Source organism: Pongo pygmaeus, chromosome 5, assembly GCF_028885625.2.
Source record: "Pongo pygmaeus isolate AG05252 chromosome 5, NHGRI_mPonPyg2-v2.0_pri, whole genome shotgun sequence".
In the NCBI taxonomy this organism is placed as follows: domain Eukaryota; kingdom Metazoa; phylum Chordata; class Mammalia; order Primates; family Hominidae; genus Pongo; species Pongo pygmaeus.
Genome location: NC_072378.2, coordinates 85536960 through 85559877, shown reverse-complemented (window position 1 = coordinate 85559877; position 22918 = coordinate 85536960). Strand labels below are relative to the sequence as shown.

Genomic DNA, 22918 nt, shown 5'->3' with positions numbered 1-22918 from the left:
GGGACTAGAACGCTAGACTTAGTATAAGGACAGATACTAGTCCTGACCCCATCATTAATAAGCTTTTTGGCCCTGAACAAGTCACTTCTCCTGATCCCCTTCTCATTCATTAACTGAGAATGCTCTTAATTAATAGCTGCCTTTCTTAAATCTTTAGTGCTATGAGTATAAAATGAGATGATGGTTGTAAAAGGGGTTGAAGCCTGGAGGATTCGAGGAGGGCTGCCCAGGGATGCCTAAGCTGACTGAAAGTACAGACAGTAGGCACATGGCAAGGGGTCATTTAAGGAAGAGGGAACATAGATGCAACCAAAATAATGTGGTTTCCAGAGAACCATAAGTGATGACTTATGTATGTCAGAAGACTGAGCTGCAGAAGGACTCAATTAAGAGAGACTGTGTGCCAGGCTAATTAGCTCACATTTTATCCTTGTGGAGAAAGTTGTGCTCAAGTTTGACCTCTTGCAGTTTTCCTCTCTCAAAGAATCAGTAAGTGCAGAAGCCTCCTAACAGCATGTGGCCACATATATTTTCATTAAAGTATGTTTAACACAGACAAAGGTTGGAGAAAGATCAGCAGTGTGCTGCCTTTTTCAGAGCATTTAGGCTACCAAATCAACAATATTCTGCTGATAACAAACTTCCATGAAGCCATGGAAATAGCTTGATTATATAAAAAGTGTAACTTAGATGATCTGGTAATCCTGATTCCAGCAAGGGTGGGTGGTAAGGGACCAGAGATAAAGCTTGAGTTCTCTTTTCCAAGGCCCTATGAATTCAATATTCAGATTTAAGGATCTTCCTCTAAAATTATAGAACTGTGATGCCTTAGGCTTTTGAATGAGTGGTACTTCCTCCTAAATTAAAAATGCTTTTGTGGAACACCTTCCACATAGCATACACTGAAGTAGGTACTTTCACATATAACATCCCTTTTAATTCTCCTAAAAACATTTTTTTTCCTTTAAATTTAGTATCAAAAATTAATTATATTCTGCGAACTTCATAATATCCTTTGAGATCATTAGCATAGCTCTAGAGGGTCCTCCCTGACACCATAAGAATCACTAGTTTATAGAGAGTCATCTGTCAGTAGCTTTGGCGTTAACTACCTTTACTCCTAATCTTTGAACACCTGTTTTGAAACAGTTATTAAATCCTCATCCATGTTGCTGCTATTTTCTCTCCTTTTTATTAAATTGCAATAGAAATGGATAGTCAATCCATCCAACATTTTAAGATGTCTCTCTTTTTTGTGAACAGAATGAGTAGCCAATAGCAAAACACATCCTTACATAGAATTCTAAGTTACACTTCATTTCACAAAATTCTGGTGCCAAAGTTGTCCCCAGAAATAAATAATCTGCAAATATCACTGAAACAGATCAGGACCGATGGATAAATCAATCATGATCATAAAGGAATAAATAATTTTCCTTTTACTTTCTCATGTCACCAACTCGGTAATGACAAGATCCTCTTTGAAAAGATATAGATTTAAAAGCTGTCTCGCCCATTATATTGTGAGTACATTTTCCCTTCCTCAGACATCTCCAGTTAAGGAGGTACAGAATACCAAATAAAAGGTGATATTAAAATTATTAGCCAAGTTTTCAGCAGTCAGCTACAATTACTGATATGTTGCAAGAAGTTTCCAAAATTATTGACTGCTGCCCCTAAAAATATTTCAATAAAAGTTACTTCTATGGACAGTGTTGTTTATAGTTTCACACTTATTGACCCTTCATAGCTTGATATATTAGGGGAAACTGCCCCCAATATTTCAACATAGGTTCTTTCTATTTTCTATAAGTGTTGGCCAGCTGAGAAATAAAGAGAAAGAGCACAAAGAGAGGAGTTTCACAGCTGGGCCACTGGGGCTGACATCATATGTGGGTAGGACCACGATGCCCACCTGAGTCTCAGACCAGCAAGTTTTTATTAAGGGTTTCAAAAGGGGAGGGGGTGTAAGAACAGGGAGTAGGTACAAAGATCACAGGCTTCAAAGGGCAAAATGCAGAACTACTACTAAGGGTCTAACAAAGATCACATGCTTCTGAGGGAATAGGACAAAGGGAAAAAGCAGAACCACTGATAAGGGTCTATGTTCAGCGGTGCACATATTGTCTTGATAAACATCTTAAATAACAGAAAACAGGGTTTGAGAGCAGAGAACCGATCTGACCACAAATTTACCAGGGTGGAGTTTTTCCCCACCCTAGTAAGCCTGAGGGTACTGCAGGAGGCCAGGGCATATCTCAGTCCTTATCTCAAATGCATAAGACAGACATTCCCAGAGTGGCCATTTATAGACCTCTCCCCAGGAATGCATTCCTTTCCTAGGGTCTTACTATTAATATTCCTTGCTAGGAACAGAATTTAGCAATATCTCTCCTACTTGCACGTCTGTTTACAGGCTCTCTGCAAGAAGAAAAATATGGCTCTTTTTGCCCAACCCCGCAGGCAGTCAGACCTTATGGCTGTCTTCCCTTGTTCCCTAAAAATCGCTATTATTCTGTTCTTTTTCAAGGTGAACTGATTTCATATTGTTCAAACACACATGTTTTACAATCAATTTGTAGTTAACACAATTATCACAGTGGTCCTGAGATGACGTATATCCTCAGCTTATAAAGATAGCAGGATTAAGAAATTAAAGTAAAGACAGGCATAAGAAATTATAAAAGTATTATTTGGGAACTGATAAATGTCCATGAAATCTTCACAATTTATGTTCCTCTCCCGCGGCTCCAGCTGGTCCCTCCGTTCAGGGTCCCTGACATCCTGCAACATTGATATGTCTAAAGTTTGTGATTCACGTCAAATTCTCTTCATGAAATTTTGATTACTTTCAGAGCTGCCTCCTCTGGAACATTTATTTATACTTGATTTTTTTTCTCAAAAAAAAAAAGTACTCCACTAGGGGTTAGGAAAACAATTATCTAATCTACTTAAACTTGTAAGTTAATTAAAATTAATAAAATTCTGTATGTTAGAACTCCCCAAAAGCACTTTTATGGCCTAAAATTTTGTGTTTGTTTTAATGAAAGCTAGTTTAGGGGCAAGGAATTAACATCATTTCAACTGATTCAAATAAAAAGGAACTCACAGGACAGGGAACTAGGGATAAGGAAGCCATCAGGAATCCAAGCAAATACTCCCTTGGCCGCTTGGTCTGTTTCTTAATCTCTCTCCCCACCACTCCCACCTCACCTGTCCTGCAACCCAGCATTGGCTTCCATCTGTTTCTCTTTGCTGTATTCTGTCACTGCATTTCTACTCTTATCCATAATTTCTTTGCCCACAGCTTTAGCTTCTAGATGGTTTTGGCTCTAAACACACAGACCCTGACCCCAATGTTACATAAACTCAAGATCCAGCACCCATCACAAACTGAGTCTTTTGACTCAAGTTCTTAAGAGGAAGAATTTTGGGGGCACATGCCAGACAATAGCGTCAGCCTGCTGTCCAGATAACCATTGTAGTCCAAACTGCTTGGCCAGATAACAAGGTCACATGGACACTTAGGCACATCATAGCACAGCCTATGTAGGGTGCAGTCCCCAGAGAAAGTGGTGAAACTGGGCAGCCTCTAGTGTTGCTTCTGAGGTATCATTAGGTTCTCTCAGGAGGCTGATGATTTACATAATTCCTCAGCTACACACCCAAAATGACTGGAGCTGGATAAAACTGAGAATCTTGGTAGCACTGGGCATGCTGAACTCAGCTTTTCCACTCCTGACACACTCTGCCTCAAAGGACAAATAAAAGCCCCCTGAGTTAGGCAATACTTTTAGTTACAAAGTGTCCCACTCTTACCCTTAATATGACATTGGGTTTAAATGAAATTTCTCCTGAAAAGCAAAACAGTTTTTAGAAATATTACTAAAGTATTGATGTCAATTGACTTTTTTCTCTCAAAATAAAAAAAAAAGTACTCCTTTAGGGGTTAGAAAACAATTATCTGAGCTACTTAAACTTGTAAGTTAATTAAAATTAATGAAATTCTGTAATACATTAAAACTCCCCAAAGGTACAGGCATTTGCTTCTGCTACAAACACAGCTGACCTCTCTCTAGCTATTCACATACACCTGCCAGATTTATCAGCCTGAAATGAGCATGAAACCTTAACAGAGCTGGGATCCTGGGACATTCGCAACCCTCCCTTTCCCCCCACCCCCCTTCCTCCCTGGTCTGTGCAGAGCTCCCAGGTCTTTCTGACTAAACCTCAGCAACAGGCTCCAAACCTTTTGCTACAGTGGCCTCACCTGCATCCCACTGCTTGTTTGTCAGAGTCTCTTTGACTGCCTTCTTCATCTCTGGGATTCTGACCTAGCTGACCCACCAGGAGCTCAAAATCCTGTCTCTACCCCACACCCCTCTTTCTTACTTCTCACACCTGTTTTCCTGTGTCATGCCTCACACTTGTAAACTGATTCTAACAACTCCAGATTTCGTTTTCCTGCCCATATCTGTGGTGTTTTTACACCCCCTCCCTGTCCAACTGCTCTAATCCCTTGGGCTGACCAGACCTTCCACATCCTGCACCAGCCTGCCTCCACACTTAATTCTCTGCCTGTTCATTTACCAGATTAAGTGCTGTTATTCAAGTTAATGTCTCAGAGAAATTAGTTCATTTGCCTCTGAGATAAGAACTAAAGAAACTCCTTGAAAGTACTGCATATGACTCAGAACATTTACCAGACTTGTCAAAGCATCCAAACATGAACAAGGAAAATTGACCTCTGAGGTGAAAGTTGCCAAACATTTCAGTCTGCTTGGAAATGCCAACATGATTGATGTTTCCTATACAAATTCCACAAGGCTGTGAATAGAAATAAAAACAAATTTGGCCAGGTGCAGTAGCTCAAGCCTATAATCCCAGCACTTTGGGAGGCTGAGACGAGTGGATCACCTGAGGTTAGGAGTTCAAGACCAGCCTGGCCAACATGATGTCTCTACTAAAAATACAAAAATTAGCCAGGCGTGGTGGCGGGCACCTGTAATCCCAGCTACTCAGGAGGCTGAGGCAGGAGAATCACTTGAACCCCTGGACTGTCAAGAGATGGAGGCTGCAGTGAGCTGAGATCACGCCACTGCACTCCAGCATGGGGGACAGAGTGAGACTTCATCTCAAAAAAAAAAAAAAAAAAAGAAAGAAAAACATATTTAACCAAATAAAAAGACGAGAAGACTAATGGAGAGTTAAAGGATGACCTGCTCTTTCAGATTCAGATCTTAAATTGCATTATAAAAATCATATTTAAGAATTAAACCTAGTAAAATATCAGTTAAATTATATATTTGAAACTTAGTCCATCAAGTAAACTTGCTTGGTAAAACTGTGTATGTACTTTGAAAAATAATGCACTCACATCGTAGAGTAGAAAAAAATTATTTTGAAGTGTGGCTTGAATCTTGGACTTGGTAACAATCTTCTATGTTAATTTCCTAAAACAGGTAAAACTTGGAAATACTGTCTTAATAGGGTCTCTCCCATTAAACTGTATTCCATTTTATAAAGCCCTCAATGGGATGACACAGAAAAGGTCTGATGTCCTTTGGAGTACTATTCTCACTGTGTTATATAATAAACTTTTTTCTTTTTATTTTTTTGAGACAGGGTCCCACTTTGTCACCTAGGCTGGAGTGCAGTAGCGTGATCTCCGCTCACTGCAGCCTCAACCTCCTGGATTCAAGCAATCCCCCTGCCTCAGCCCCCCAAGTAGCTGGTACTACAGATATGCACCATCACATCCAGCTAATTTTTGTATTTTTTGTAGAGACAGGGTTTCATCATGTTGCCCAGGCTGTTCCCGAGCTCCTGAGCTCAACCAATCACCTGCCTCAGCCTTCCAAAGTGCTGGGATTACAGGCATAAGCCACTGCACCTGGCTATAATGAACTTTTTAACGTACTTTCTATAGCCTTAAGTCTTACTTAAATGAGAATTAGTTAATCATATCGGACAAAAGCGTAATGAAGTATAGGCTAAGATAGAGAATACTGATAACCCACACATTTAAAAAGTTTTTGTTTTTTGTTTTTTTTTTTTTTTTTGAGACAGAGTCTCGTTCAGTCACCCAGGCTGGAGTGCAGTGGCCCAGGCTGGAGTGCAGTGGTGCGATCTCAGTTCACTGCAACCTCTGCCTCTCGGGTTCAAGCAATTCTCCTGCCTCAGCCTCCCAAGTAGCTGGGATTACAGGTGCACACCACCATGCCTGGCTAATTTTTGTACTTTTAGTATAGATGGGATTTTACTACCTTTCTTCAGCTTCAGGTATATATGTGCTGTTGAGAGGCCATTTTTCCCTGATTAACAAATTTGGGGAATGAGAAAAATTTTCAATAACTACTGAAACTGAAAAATTTTTGTCAAGCCAAGAGAATTATTGGGAGACTTGCTATATTAGTCTTCTAGGGCTACCATAACAAGGTACACAGACTGGGTGGCCTAAAAAACAGAAATTTATCTTCCACAGTTTTGGAGGGTGAAAGTCCAAGATCAAGGTGCCAGCAGATTTGGTTTCTCCTGAGGCCTCTTGTCTTGGCTGGCAAACAGCAACCTTCTCTCTGAACCCTCATATGGCGTTTTCTCTGGGTGTCCCCATCATGGGTGTCTGTGTGTCCAAATTTCCTGTCTTTATTAGGACACAAGTCATATTGGATTAGGGCCCACCTAAACAACCTCATTTTAACTCATCACCTCTTTAAAAGTCCTATCTCCAAATACAGTCATATTCTGAGGTATTGGGGATTAGAGCTTCAACATAAGAATTTTGGAGAGACACATTTCAGCCCATTAAACTTGTCAAGAGATGTTCATAAAATTTGGAATAATTATTAATCTAACTGAGATTCTTAAATAGAGGACACAGTCTCCTCACAGCTTCCATAGCATTATCCTGCTGAATTCACAAAACAAAGGAGGACTGTGTTATATTCACCAAGGCCACAAAGCAATGTACTTGTTGATTATGCTAGTATAGCTGTCACAGGATGCCCTAATTTACAATGCCATAGAGAGCTCCTACATTTACTAAAACTGTGATTTGATTGTTAAACTCTTAAAAACCTAGTTGTATACACTCCAAAATGGACAGTGGGGTAAAATTTTTTGCCATATATTCTGATTTTAAGTCTTGAATATTATAATATTCTCATAGATATGGATTTTCAGAGATTCTTTTTAAACAACTTTAAAGCAGTTCTTTACAGATTATAAGTGTATATAACATAATCAAAATAAATGAAATGTGGTATTAAAACTTCTTACATTATTCAACAAAAATGAACCATTAAAAAGGGCTTTACAGCTTTAATTTGCTATAGCATTAATTAAAAGGAACAAATGAAATAAATTATTGGTAATGCAGACAAAAAGTAACAAAAGCATATCAATTTCTTAAAAATCAAAGTATTAATGTTTCATATAGAAGGAAAGAATACATTTATGAACAAGAATTAAGGCAATATATGAAATAGAAATAGCAAAATAAAGTTTCTAGTTGTATAGAGTTTCACCAGTAAATCAATTAGAGATTATTTGCACTCTGTAGACAGATAACCTACAAAATGGGAGAAAATATTTGCAAACTATGCATCCTACAAGTGTCTAACATCCAGATTGTATAAGAAAATTAAATTTATAAGCAAAAAACAACCCCTTAAAAAGTGGCAAAGGACATGAACATTTTTCAAAAGAAGACATACATGTGGCCAACAAGTATATGAAAAAACGCTCAATATCACTAATCATTAGAGAAATGTAAATCAAAAAAACTGCAATGAGATACCATCTCACACCAGTCAACAGTTATTATTAAAAAGTCAAAAAATAACAGATGCTGGTGAGGTTCTGGTAAAAAGGGAACCCTTATACACCATTGGTGGGATTGTAAATTAGTTCAACCATTGTGGAAAGCAGTATGGCAATTCCTCAAAAAGCTAAAGGTAGAACTACCATTCAACCTCACTATCCCATTATTGGGTATATACCCAAAGGAAAATAAATAATTCTGTCATCAAAACACATGCACATGTATGTTCATCACAGGACTATTCACAATAGCAAAGATATGAAATCATCCTAAATGCCTATCAGTGAAAGACTGGATGTTTAAAAAATGTTGTACATTTGCATCATGGAATACTGCACAGCCATAAAAAAGAATGACATCATGTTCTTTGCAGCAACATGGATGGAACTGGAGGCCATTATCCTAAGTGAACTAATACAGGAACAGAAAACCAAATACTGCATATTCTCACTTGTAAGTGGGAGCTAAACATTGAGTACATATGGACACAATGAAGGGAACAATAGATACCAGGCCTACTTGAGGGTGGAGGGTAGGAGGAGGGTGATGATTGAAAAACTACCTATCAGGTACTGTTCTTATTACCTGGATGACAAAATAATCTGTAAGCCAAACCCCCATGACACAGTTTACCTATGACAAACCTGTACATGTACCCCTGAACTTAAAATTAAAAAAGAAATCATTTGTATTCTGGGACAAAAAATAAAAATCACTCTAAAAGATTGAAATGACATGCCAAAAGGAATTTTAAATCACAACTGATGGACATGTAAAGAAGTAGAAATAAACTAAAAATATGAACCTGAATTATAGAAGTAAATAAAATAGACCTCTTTGAAAGGAGTTATTATGGGGATTTCAATAAAAATTATAACAAAACAAGTCAAGGAAACAATGACATTAGAATTAGTGTCAACTGAGCCACGTATTTTGTTGCAATTCTCTGCAAAACAAAGGATGATGCCACCATTGAATGCCTAGTTTAAACTGTGCTTTTAAGCTACTGTGGAAAAATCTATGGTAATCAGAATAATATAAACACAAAAATCTAAGATTTAGAATCTTTCAAAAAATATAAATTTCTCCCAAAAATTTGTTTAATTTAACTCGTAGGTCAAAAATGTTTTATGTTTGATTTTTTTTTGGTTCTTTGCTAACAAAAGACAGCAAAGAGATGCCACTCCCAAAAGAGATATTTTCCAAAATGAATGAAATGAAAATGGAATTCCTACCATTTGGCAATTCAATATTTATTAAATACCTAACAGAAAACACCTGAAACCAGGCCAGGCTTTGTGCTAGGCAGATATATCAATGATTAAAATATCAAGTACTTACTAACTGATTACTATGTGCCAGGCACTGCTGTAAACATTTTATATTCATTATCTCATTAAATTTTCACCAAAAAAGCCTATGGGGTCACTCCCATGACCAGAGGCAAGGACAGGTGAATGACAGAGCTAGAGCTAGAAACTGGGACATGTGATTTCAGGGCATAAACTCTTCAATGTCACTACCAAGCTAAGGAGGACCCGTTACCTGTGGAAGGTATCTGAGTTACCGGTGGCCTATCCGTACAGGTCTGCAGCGATGTCAATTCTTGCCTCCTCAGAAGAAGGAATTCGACAGAGGGCCGTAAGGCAAAAAAGACCTAAGTGAGTTTTCAAGCAGGAGTGGGAGTTTAAAAAAAAGGCTTTAGAACAGTAAGGAAAGAAAATAAAAGAAGGAAAGTACAACTTGGAAGAGGGCCAAGCAGGCTACTTGAGAAACCAAGTGCTCAGCTTGACCTCTTGACTCCGGATTTTATATGTTGGCATACTTCTGGGCTCTTGAATTACTTCTCCCCACTCCTGAGATCTTATTGGGAAGCTGCTGATCAATTTCAGGTGTTTTCTTTTTCTTTTTTTTTTTTTTTATCTTGTGATCTTATTGGGAAGCTGCTGATCAATTTCAGGTGTTTTCTTTTCCTTTTTTTTTTTTTTTTTTTTTTCCTTTGGAGACAAGAGTCTCACTCTGTTTCCCAGGCTGGCATGCAGTGGAGTGATCTCAGCTCACTGCAACCTCCACCTGCCAGGTTCAAGTGATTCTCATGCCTCAGCCGCTGCCACCCCCCACCACCAACACTCCCCACTATAGCTGGGATTACAGGTGTGTGCTACCACACCTGGCTATTTTTTGTATTTTTAATAGAGATGGGATTTCACCGCGTTGGCCAGGCTTGTCTCAAACTCCTGGCCTCAAGTGATCCACCTGCCTTTGCCTCCCAAAGTGCTGGGATTACAGGCATGAGCTGCTGTGCCTGGCCTGGTTTCAGGTGTTTTCTGTTAGGAGACAGCCAGTCCCTGACACCAGCTGTGACCAATTATTACTCTAGAGAAACAGTTAACAACTACCTGACCATCACCTGATGGTCACCCTACACTCCTAGTGTCTGTGCTGGGGGGTTGGAGAGGGAGCCCTCTCCTGCCCTACTCATACCTAATGCTACCCACTGTAACAGACCCAGGGCTAGGTCCCAGAGGGGTCATAAGTGAGTTATAGAATCATGAATGATAAAATGCAGGTCATAAAGGACATTAAAGAGTCATTTGTTTATTCATTCAACAAATATTTGTTGGGTGGTTACTCAATAAAGGTTCTGTTTTAGATACCAAAGATCCAGCAGTAAAGACAAAATTGCTGATCTCATGGAATGTGCATTCACTTGAAGAAACACACAATAAAAAAAGTGAACAATTTCAGTTAGTGATAAGTTCAAAGAAGAAATACACAGGGTTTCCAAGAAAGCCCCTCTCTCTAAGGAGATGGCATCTGGATGGAGACTTGAATCTCAGCAATGAGAAGGCACTACTCCTGCAACTACCCAAGGGAGAAGGTTCCAGGTAGAGGGAAAAACATATGTAAAGACTCTAAGTCTAGACAAAGATGTATGCATTCCAGGTCCCAGGGAGATGGAAAAACTGAACCAGTTAGATATAAAGTCAAAGAAACAGTAGAAATGAGAGTAAACAGGAACTTTAAGATTACCTTCTTAATCTTCTTTTGGGGAAGAAATTTCATACTTGAAAGAATAACACCACAAAGGTCCGCATTCTCTTTATCCATATTTGTCTAGTGTTAACATTTAACCCATTTGCTATATCATTTGTTTTCTCTTTACATGTGTCTGGGTGTATGTAGATACATTTTTTAACCATTTCAGAGTGAGTTGCATGCATCCTGGCCCTTTGCCCCTAAACACATCAATGTGTATTTTCTAACAATAGGAATGTGTCTTACATAACCACCTGATAATAATAAACTTGAGTAAAATTAACATTAATACAGTACTTTGATCTCCCATCTGTGATCCAATTTAATCAATTGGCCTAAAACTGTCCTTTTTCCCTCTACTCAGAATCTCATCTAGTAATCAGATACTTCATTTTGTTGTCATGTCTCAGATAAAACATTACTCATTTTGGTTTTGTCCAATGGTTCTTTTGTGATTAGGTTCAGATACTGGATCCCAGCCAGACTAGTACCTTAGTGATGTGTCCTCCTAAGGTTAGTGTATATAGAGAAACTCAATGTCCATCTGCCCCTCACTGATAATGTTAACGTTGATCACCCAGCCAAGGTGTTATCTGATTTCTCCACTATAAAATTATCATTTTTGTTCTTCCAACTAATAAGCAATCTGGAGAAAATCATGCAAACATCCTAGTCTTTGTCCAAATCTCCCTCTAGATTTATACTCCATTAATGATTTGTACCTGACCCCATCTTTACTATGACAGTTGCAAAATGGCTATCTCAAACTCCAGAATTCCCTCCCCATTTACCACTGGTCTTCGGCATTCTACTATAAGCAAGAGTACTCTCTTCTCTCTAATTTAATTATGTTACTTGTCATCAGTGTGAATGGATTTGTATTCTTCCAATGGTATACAAGTTACTAATGTTTCTAATCATTTTAATATTTTCTGTTATTTCAATGCCCACATTTTCCTAGTCTTGGCCAGTATGAGACCCTTTAATCTGGTTTGTATGTCATTGTGATTATTATTTCTTGGAGCATTCCTTTGTACTTGCTAGCATAATGCTGTCCAGTGAACTTTCTGCAATGATGGAAATGTTCCGAATCTGGGCTATTCAGTAGTTTAGCCACTAGCCATGTGTAGCTATTGAGCATTTGAAATGTGGCCAGTGCAACTGAGGAACTGACTTATTGATTTTATTTAATTTTAATTAATGTAATTTTAAATAGCCACAACAGGAATGCTTCCAGTTTTTGCCCATTCAGTATGATATTGGCTGTGGGTTTGTCAAAAAGAGGTCTTATTATTTTGAGATACGTCCCATCAATACCTAATTTATTGAGAGTTTTTAGCATGAAGGGCTGCTGAATTTTGTCAAAAGCCTTTTCTGCATCTATTGAGATAATCATATGGTTTTTGTCTTTGGTTCTGTTTATATGGTGGATTATGTTTATTGATTTGCATATGTTGAACCAGACTTGCATCCCAGGGATGAAGCCAACTTGATCATGGTGGCTAAGCTTTTTGATGTGCTGCTGGATTCAGTTTGCCAGTATTTTGTTGAGGATTTTAGCATCGATGTTCATCAGGGACATTGGTCTAAAATTCTCTTTTTTTGTTGTGTTTCTGCCCGGCTTTGGTATCAGGATGATGCTGGCCTCATAAAATGAGTTAGGGAGGATTCCCTCTTTTTCTACTGATTGGAAGAGTTTCAGAAGGAATGGTAACACTCCTCCTTGTACCTCTCATAAAATTCAACTGTGAATCCATCTGGCCCTGGGCTTTTTTAGGTTGGTAGGCTATTAATTATTGCCTTAATTTCAGAGCCTGTTATTGGTCTATCCAGGGATTCAACTTCTTCCTGGTTTAGTCTTGGGAGGGTGTATGTGTCCAGGAATTTATCTATTTATTCTAGATTTTCTAGTTTATTTGCATAGAGGTGTTTACAGTATTCTCTGATGGTAGTTTGTATTTCTGTGGGATCGGTGGTGATATCCCCTTTGTCATTTTTTATCGTGTCTATTTGATTCTTCTCTCTTTTCTTCTTTATTAGTCTTGCTAGCAGTTTATCAAGACTGCTAGACTTGATCTTTTCAAAAAACCAGCTCCTGGATTCATTGATTTTTTGAAAGGTTTTTTGTGTCTCTACTCCTTCAGTTCTGCTCTGATCTTAGTTATTTCTTGCCTTCTGCTAGCTTTTGAATGTGTTTGCTCTTGCTTCTCTACTTCTTTCAATTGTGATGTTAGGGTGTCAATTTTAGATCTTTCCTGCTTTCTCTTGTGGGCACTTAGTGCTATAAATTTCCCTCTACACACTGCTTTAAATGTGTCCCAGAGATTCTGGTATGCTGTGTCTTTGTTCTCATTGCTTTCAAAGAATATCATTATTTCTGCCTTCATTTCGTTATGTACCCAGTAGTCATTCAGGAGCAGGTTGTTCAGTTTCCACGTAGTTGAGTGGTTTTGAGTGACTTTCTTAATCCTCAGTTCTAGTTTGATTGCACTCTGGTCTGAGAGACAGTTTGTTGTAATTTCTGTTCTTTTACATTTGTTAAGGAGTACTTCACTTCCAACTATGTGATCAATTTTGGAATAAGTGTGATGTGGTGCTGAGAAGAATGTATATTCTGTTGATTTGGGGTGGAGAGTTCTGTAGATGTCTATTAGGTCCATTTGGTGCAGAGCTGAGTTCAATTCCTGGGTATCCTTGTTAACTTTCTGTCTCATTGATCTGTCTAATGCTGACAGTGGTGTGTTAAAGTCTCCCATTATTATTGTGTGGGAGTCTAAGTCTCTTTGTATGTCTCTGAGGACTTGCTTTATGAATCTGGGTGCTCCTGTATTGAGTATATATATATTTAGGATAGTTAGCTCTTCTTGTTGAATTGATCCCTTTAGCATTATGTAACGGCATTGTCTCTTTTGGTCTTTGTTAGTTTAAAATCTGTTTTATCAGAGACTAAGATTGCAACCCCTGCCTTTTTTTGTTTTCCATTTGCTTGGTAGATCTTCCTCCATCCCTTTATTTTGAGCCTATGTGTGTCTCTGCATGTGAGATGGGTCTCCTGAACACAGCATACTGATGGGTCTGGACTCTTTATCCAATTTGCCAGCCTGTGTCTTTTAATCGGAGCATTTAACCCATTTACATTTAAGGTTAATATTGTTATGTGTGAACTTGATCCTGTCATTATGATGTTAGCTGGTTATTTTGCTCGTTAGTTGATGCAGTTTCTTCCTAGCCTCGATGGTCTTTACAATTTGGCATGATTTTGCAGTGGCTGGTACCAGTTGTTCCTTTCCATGTTTAGTGCTTCCTTCAGGAGCTCTTTTAGGGCAGGGCTGGTGGTGACAAAATCTCTCAGCATTTGCTTGTCTGTAAAGGATTTTATTTCTCCTTCACTTATGAAGCTTAGTTTGGCTAGATATGAAATTCTTGGTTGAAAATTCTTTCCTTTAAGAATGTTGAATATTGGCCCTCACTCTCTTCTGGCTTTTAGAGTTTCTGCTGAGGAAAAGAGGAAGTCAAATTGTCCCTGTTTGCAGATGACATGATGGTATATTTAGAAAACCCCATCGTCTCAGCCCCAAATCTCCTTAAGCTGATAAGCAACTTCAGCAAAGTCTCAGGATACAAAATCAATGTGCAAAAATCACAAGCATTTCTATAAACTAATAATAGCAAACAGAGAGCCAAATCATGAGTGAACTCCCATTCACAATTGCTTCAAACAGAATAAAATACCTAGGAATCCAACTTACAAGGGATGTGAAGGACCTCTTCAAGGAGAACTACAAACCACAGCTCAATGAGATAAACGAGGACACAAACAAATGGAATAACTTTCCATGCTCATGGGTAGGAAGAATCAATATCATGAAAATGGCCATACTGCCCAAGGTAATTTATAGATTCAATGTCATCCCCATCAAGCTACCAATGACTTTCTTCACAGAATTGGAAAAAACTACCTTAAAGTTCATATGGAACCAAAAAAGAGCCCGCATTGCCAAGTCAATCCTAAGCCAAAAGAACAAAGCTGGAGGCATCACACTACCTGACTTCAAACTATGCTACAAGGCTACAGTACCCAAAACAGCATGGTACTGGTACCAAAACAGAGATATAGACCAATGGAACAGAACAGAGGCCTCAGAAATAATACCACACATCCACAACCATCTCATCTTTGACAAACCTGACAAAAACAAGAAATGGGGAAAGGATTCCCTATTTAATAAATGGTGCTGGGAAAACTGGCTAGCCATATGTAGAAAGCTGAAACTAGATCCCTTCCTTACACCTTATACAAAAATTAATTTAAGATGAATTAAAGGCTTAAATGTTAGACCTAACCACAAAAGCCCTAGAAGAAAACCTACGCAATACCATTCAGGACATAGGCATGGGCAAGGACTTCTTGACTAAAACACCAAAACCAATGGCAACAAAAGCCAAAATTGACAGATGGGATCTCATTAAACTAAAGAGCTTCTGCACAGCAAAAGAAACTACCATCTGAGTGAACAGGCAACCTACAGAATGGGAGAAAATTTTTGCAATCTACCCATCTGACAAAGGGCTAATATCCGGAATCTACAAAGAACTTAAACAAATTTACAAGAAAAAAACAACCCCATCAAAAAGTGGGCAAAGGATAAGAACAGACACTTCTCAAAAGAAGACAGTTATGCAGCCAACATACACATGAAAAAATGCTCATTATCACTGGCCATCAGAGAAATGCAAATCAAAACCACAATGAGATACCACCTCAGTTAGAATGGCGGTCATTAAAAAGTCAGGAAACAACAGGTGCTGGAGAGGATGTGGAGAAACAGGAACACTTTTTCACTGTTGGTGAGACTGTAAACTAGTTCAACCATTGTGGAAGACAGTGTGACAATTCCTCAAGCATCTAGAACTAGAAACACCATTTGACCCAGCCATTCCATTACTGGGTATATACCCAAAGGATTATAAATCATGCTGCTATAAAGACACATGCACACATATGTTTATTGTGGCACTATTCACAATAGCAAAGACTTGGAACCAACCCGAATGTCCATCAGTGATAGACTGGATTAAGAAAATGTGGCACATATACATCATGGAATACTATGCAGCCATAAAAAAGGATGAGTTCATGTCCTCTGTAGGGACATGGATGAAACTGGAAACCATCATTCTGAGCAAACTTTCGCAAGGACAGAAAACCAAACACTGCATGTTCTCACTCACAGGTAGGAATTGAACAATGAAAACACTTGGACACAGGATGGGGATCATCACATACTGGTGCCTGTCATGGGGTGGGGGGAGGGAGGAGGGATAGCATTAGGAGATATACCTAATGTAAATGGCGAGTTAATGGGTGCAGCACACCAACATGGCAGATGTATACATATGCAACAAACCTGCACGTTGTGCACATGCACACTAGAACTTAAAGTATAATAATAAAAATAAATAAATAAATAGCACAAGAGACTAGTGGCTACCATATTGAACCCCACAGTAATCTAACAGAATGAGATTACTGATTTTAGGATCATGTATTACCTTTTCTGCTACAGCACTGGAATCAGCAATTTCTCCAACAGATCCTGTTTTGTTTTGTTTTTTTTTAACAGGGAACAATCTTAGAGACCAAGATCCACTACAAGATCTTTGCTTGTGGACCCTTTCAGTAGACAAAGCTAGGAAATATATACATGTGTACATATATGTATACATATATATTACACACACATTTAAACATACATACATAAACTTCTGGATATATACAAGCATAGACATTAATATATAACAATTTTAGAATCATGGTTCATACTAATGCTTCCAATTCCAATCCGTCTCTTCGGAGATCTTCTTTGCCTTCCTCCATTTTACTTTTCTGTGTCTCTTCATCCACTGAGAACTCTGGTTCCCAACAGTCAATATCAACTCATTTCATTGTGTGCTCAAACCTATAAATATCAAAAGTAATTTTAGAATTGTTTCACTCATACCAACATAAAAATCAAACCTATTAAGAAGAGCTGAGGATGTGTTTGCTTTTCCCTCCCTACCTTCCCCCAAACTACAATGCCACCCAAGACAGAGGTTATAGTGTTGTTCAAAAAATCAAAATTAAACAAAGAGTATACTGAGAGATGTGTGACTGTATGACCTATCCTTTCCACCCTGTTCCCCTTCCCTAACCATTCCATATAGGTAACCAACTTCATCTTTTTGTGGATGATACTTCTGGTGTTTCTTTTTCTAAAGATAGGTAGATTTGTCCATACTTTCTTCTTTCCTCTTATTTCTCACAAAAAACGTAGCATACCATATACACTTTTAGCACTTTGATTTAGCATTTAACAACAAAGGAGATTAATTTTTACTGTTAGTGTGATATGAAGCCATTGAAGAGTTTTAAGTCTGAGAGTGATGGAATCTGATTTATGTTTCTGAAAAATCACTTTGGGCTCCTGTACTGGGAGCATGAGAAGAACTGGGGAGACCATTAGGGAGGCTGTTGATATATTCAGGTCAGAGATGATAAAGGCCAGAACCAGGGTGAAATTGTACAGAGTATTATTTGTTCCCAACATTTTTCTTCCACTCGGCCTTTGTTGTGGCTTTTCTGCTGGTGAAGTGTACTTCTCTGATCTACTGACTTGTGGCTTGGCCATGTGATTTAGTTTGACCAATAGAATATGAGCAGAAGTGAAAGTGCCAATTTTGAGCAAAGCTGTTAGAAAGCCTTGCCCATTTCTACTTGACCACGTGTGCTCCTATTCTGTGAGAACAGAGAGAAACATGCTCTGACTAGACTCGACACTTTTGACCTGTGTCCAAGAATGAGAAACAGATGAGGCATACCTGAACATCACTCATAGTCTTGCAGAGTCATAGACAACCCATAGACTTGTAGGTCAGAAAAAAATTTCAGTTCTTAGCCATGAATATTTCGGAGCTATTTTTTACCATCATTACCACAGCAAAGCCTGACTAATGCAGGTGGCAGTAGTAGTGAGCTGAGAGTTGACAGATTTAGGATGGATTTTTATGATAAAGTTTATTGACACTGCTACATTAGATGCAGGGAGTAAGGTAAAGCAAAAAATTCAAGGATGAGACCTAGGTTTGGAGATGGATAGTGGTCCCTTTTACTCAGGTAGAGAAAAATAAGGAGGTTCAGAATTTGTTGGAAGCTAGAATAAAGTACTGGTATTTCATCAGAAGTGATTTTGTCCATGAGGGGAGATTTAACAACCAGGAGGTGCTACTGGCATATAGTGGATAGAGGCCAGGGATGCTTCTAAGCATCCTACAGTGCACAGGACAGTCCCCCAAAACAAGAATTATCCAGCCCAAAATTTCAATAGTCCCAGGGCTAAGAGATTCTAGAATACAGTGGTGTGTTAGGTTTGAAGTGTCTATTAAATATCCAAGTGGATAAATTGTAAAAGTGATTTCTAGAGATTAGAGGAAGATCAAGGAGATAAAAGGTTGTGAGTAATTAATATACATAGACAATATTTAAAATATGGAACTGAATGAGACCACCTAGGGGAGGATATAAAGAGAGAAAAGAAGAGGCTTGAGGATTTGTCCCTCGTCCCTCCAACATTTAGAGATTGTAATGAAGAGGCAAACCCAGCTAGGAGATTAAGAACATTTAGTCAATGACGTAGGAGTAGACCAAGAGTCTGATATCCTGGAACCAAGCCAAGAAAGTATTTTAAGGAAAAGAACACCTATTATGGTAAATTTATTATTTAACATTGAATTTCCATTGTACAATTGGTGATATTTAATATTATAAACTGAAAATAAAACCTTGCATTTTACACTTTATACATGTCAATGAGCTTTCAGACACAATGTCTTGTATGGTTCTCACTACTGCACTGAATGAAATAAGGACAAAATTTGAGGTTACTAAAATTCAAACAGCCTCTGCTCTGATTTTACATAACAAGCTAATGACAAACCCAGGCCATAATTCATAATAAGAACAATCCAGAGACTGAAACAAATATTCCTGAGAAAAATCAACACTTATTGGAGATAATGAATCAAAATGGTTACAAACATGATTTTAATAGCAACAACTAAAATAAATATTTATCCTGTACATCCTAAATATCTGTCAAAGTTCTAAGACTACAGCAGTGAACAAAACAAAATCACTGCCCTTGGAGTTTACCTTACAGGGGCTCTCCAAAAGACCTGGGCTTGTATCCCAGTTCTGCTCTGTGACCTTGAGCAATTAACTTCCTGCAAACTTAGTTTTCTTTTCTAATGGCATTGATGATTCCTACCTCAGATTTCTGATTGAACATGGTGGAGCAAACTCAAGGTTCGTCTCTACACTCTCCTGAAACTCTATACTAAAATTACACTAAAGGAAGCAAAAGGAATAAACCCACAAAGACAAAAAAATTGAAAGAAAATAAAATGATAATGAACTTTGAAACCTAGAAAATAGATCAATAAATAGTAAACAATTTAGTAAATCAGAAAGCACTCAAATCCAAGGCAGCAATAGGGGAAATCCAGAAGCAGGTTGATTCATACTGTAGTGTAGTACAGTGGTCAGTACATTTTTTATGTAAAGGTCCAGATAGTAAATATTTCAAGCTTTCCATGCCATAGGGTCTCTGTCACAACTGTCCGTCTCTGCAGTCATAGATAATACATGTCTATGGGCATGGCTGTGTTCCAAGAAAACTTTATTTATAAAAACAGGCAAAGATTGAAAGGACAAAGCAAATCATGATTTGGTTGGCAGATTACAGTTTGCCAAACCCTGGTATAACACCTCAGGGATGAAGGTAACAGATACTTCTGAAAGCAGCAGAGTAGGATCTAAAAATAGGATTGAAAGTGTGTAAAAAGAGGCAGATAGAATCCCAGGGCTCCTTTTCCATCCATCACAGACAGCTGACAGACCCCCATATCATACCAGGAGTCTTGAGGATTACCATCTGGAAAACTGAATTCAGGGGATGCCGGATGCAGGCATAGATTAAGGTGAATATGAGATTCCCTGATAAAAACAAGGGTATTAACTAAAAGAAATTCTCAAGCCCTAGTCCCCTGTCAGCTGGAAGAACCTGCAAGCAGGCTTAGATTCTTTTGACAAAAGATTAGTGGAGTCCTCTCTGGAGAAAGTTACCAACCCTCCAAAAATACCTAAAGATACTGCAAGTTGATGGCTCTCCAACAAAAAGGCCCAGCCAGAACCTCCTTGGGTAAAGCCTACCAGTTTATATCCATTCTCCATCCAAATATAGTTTCTAGTCTGTTTTGTTATTACTTCTATCTTAAAGAATCGCCCTCTCTTGAAAGACAGGACTCAAAATGAAAACAGAGGAGACAAAAACGTTAAAAAGAAAGAAAATCCAAGAAACAGAGAAAATAGCCAAGAAAGTTTCAAAATATAATAATTAATCTTGTAAAAGCAGAGAGTATATTGTATCCATGAAATAAAAACAGGAGGCTGAAAAAACAAAGAACCATCAGAGAACAAAAAAAAAAGGCTCTTGGAAATTGAAAATGCAATATAGGAAGTGAAGAATTCAAAAGAAGGGTTGAAAAATAAAGTTGAGAAAATCTGCCAGAGACTAGAACAAGAAAATAAGAAAAAATAATAATAAAATGAGATGATTGACCAAGGAGGGTCTAACTTCCAAATAACAATCATTCCAATAAGAAAGACCAGAGAAAAATATGCTGTTTTCTAAAACTTTGATGTATTTTTATGAAACCTTCCATTTTTTGGAGAACAAAGAAATAATGTCATAAATTCATAACCCTTTAGATGTCTCTGTTGAGGAGAAACCTCCAGACAAGCCAGAAAAGGATCATTCACATTTCAACTCCAGTTTCTTCCAACACATATTATTCAAATCAGAAAAGCACTAACAAGTTAGTTTCGTCTTTTCCCAGACATATGAAAATGTCTCAAAAATTTCAATAAAATTCTCTTAAAATTCTCTACTATTTCTACTGAAAGATTTTATCAAGGCTTATCATCCCACCTTCATTTGGGCCTGAGCATCCCTAGAATTCAATCTCTCCAGACATAATCCTCCAGTATTCTGATAGATGTGGGAGGATCTTTCCCTGGCTGCAGTGGTAGGACATGAATCCAGGATCCTAGCTGCCTCTTTTAAGCACTTTCAATCCATCATCCTGTTCAGATTCATTGCTCCACCACTTTCAGGTGTATCTCGTGCCTTCGATTCCTGCACCTTTTTCATGTGCCTTCTGTTAAATTAGACGTTAAACCCTTCAGACATTTGTGCACAAATGACAAATTCCTATAATCAATTAACCCCCAAAAGTTTTCCCATAAAAGTCACTAGACACAGATGCAAAAGGGCTACAGTTATGAATAGACACTTATAAAAAACCAATTTATTTGTATGCAAAAAGAGAAAAGTACTTACGGAGATGTGGCCGCCTGTTTTACAATTTCAGCCAAGGTCAAGAGCAAATACTATAGATCTATGAAAGTCCATTACTGTTAACCTTTCAAATTGTCATGGACCTTCAGATACTTTCACACAGTTCAAAGACTCTCCAGCACAAATCCTGATTTTCAGTCTCTGAACTGAACTGAACAACAGGAGGTGAATCAGGTCCACCAGGCTCTCATCCTATACACAGCTTCTGGCATCCAGACTAGATCCTTTAGAATGCAGGATTCTCTGTTTAAAAAAAAAACAGTATTTTTATTATTTAATTGATTTTCAACCAGCAGTCATGATTTTAGAAACAGATTATTTTAGTTTCAATTTTATAAATGATAGAGATGTTTTAACCATGAATGGGTACAAAACAATAGCGTGAATAAGACCTAGTATTTATAGGACAACAGGGTGACTACATTCAATACTAACTTAATTGTACATTTTAAAATAACTAAAAGAGCTTTGCACCATGGCAGTATTGTAGCCAATGAGGTTTATCTGAGGTGTGATTATTACTAATTGAAAACTTTTCCCAATACTCCACCATGACGACTTTTAACATAGTCAGTATTGGCAATTTTTGACAGTTTCTAGGGAGATGGAGACTGAATATTTCAGTAAAAAAAAAAAATATATATATATATATATAAAATAAATAAATAAAATACTAGTTGGATTGTTTGAAACACAAAGAATAAATGCTTGAGGGGATGGATACTCCACTCGCCATCATGTGATTATTTCACATTGCATGCTTGTATCAAAACATCCCACATAGCCCATAAATATATACATCTTCAATATACCCATAAAAATTAAAAATTAAAAACCTAAAAAGAGACATTTTAACCAAGACAGACATGTCAATGGCCATCTTTGACTCATGAACTTTGAAACTGAACACACTTGTCACCCTCTCATTAAAAACTCAATAGTCAGTAGTAACAGCATCAGAACATGAAAGTCAAGGAGTCACAAAAGGCTTAAAGTTACAGTTGTTGTGATATTCCTTGATCCAGGGGCTGCTTCTCTGTTACACTGCATGCTTACAAGGTGAGTGAGAGTTTTGTTTTTGTTGTTGTTGTTGTTGTTGTTGAAACCAAGAAAAATAGCAAAGATAATTTTATCAGCAATCAGAAAATCAAATATTCAATGGCACAGAAAGCGGTGTGAGTAACTTGTCAACCCCACAGTTGAGAAAGACTATTAGTCCAACTAAACCAAAATCTGGTGGCCTCAAAGCAAAGACATGGGTGTCCCAAGTGCCAGGAGATAAGACACTCCTTAAGAAATAGAAAACAAAAAGGTCATACATAAATAGTCATCTATATTGCCTGTTATCTTCTACCAAAAGCGAAGACATGCAGTGTTTTTGATAGCAAAGTCAAAAAAACAAAAACATATTCCAACATTTCCTCCATTAATGAAGGCAATAGAAGAGTGGCATAAAAAAACAGAACTAGACTTAATCTAGAATCAAAGTAAGTGAAAGTGAAATCTTTATCACAAGATGGTAAGGTTCACCCTGAGAGTTGAGAAAGGCCAATCTGGGTTCAAGGGGCCCATGAGATTGCATATCTCAAACAATACAGTG

At 37.9% G+C, this 22918-nt stretch overlaps 1 long non-coding RNA gene and 1 other non-coding gene across 6 annotated transcripts in view; one reads left to right on the top strand and one right to left on the bottom strand.

Moving 5' to 3' along the window:
• Positions 1-15382: 15382 nt before the first annotated feature.
• The window catches only part of LOC134739739 (uncharacterized), a 79946-nt gene continuing 72410 nt past the window's right edge, over positions 15383-22918 (bottom strand). For all 5 annotated transcript variants that reach the window (XR_010126744.1, XR_010126742.1, XR_010126745.1 and 2 more), the window contains 2 exons: positions 21301-21561; positions 15383-16821 (listed from right to left, as the gene is read on the bottom strand). This is a non-coding gene — a long non-coding RNA (uncharacterized LOC134739739). The remainder of the gene's footprint in view (positions 16822-21300; positions 21562-22918) is intronic.
• On the top strand, positions 21783-21923 carry LOC129039654 (U4 spliceosomal RNA). Its single transcript, XR_008503379.2, has one exon. It is a non-coding gene; the product is annotated as a U4 spliceosomal RNA (small nuclear RNA).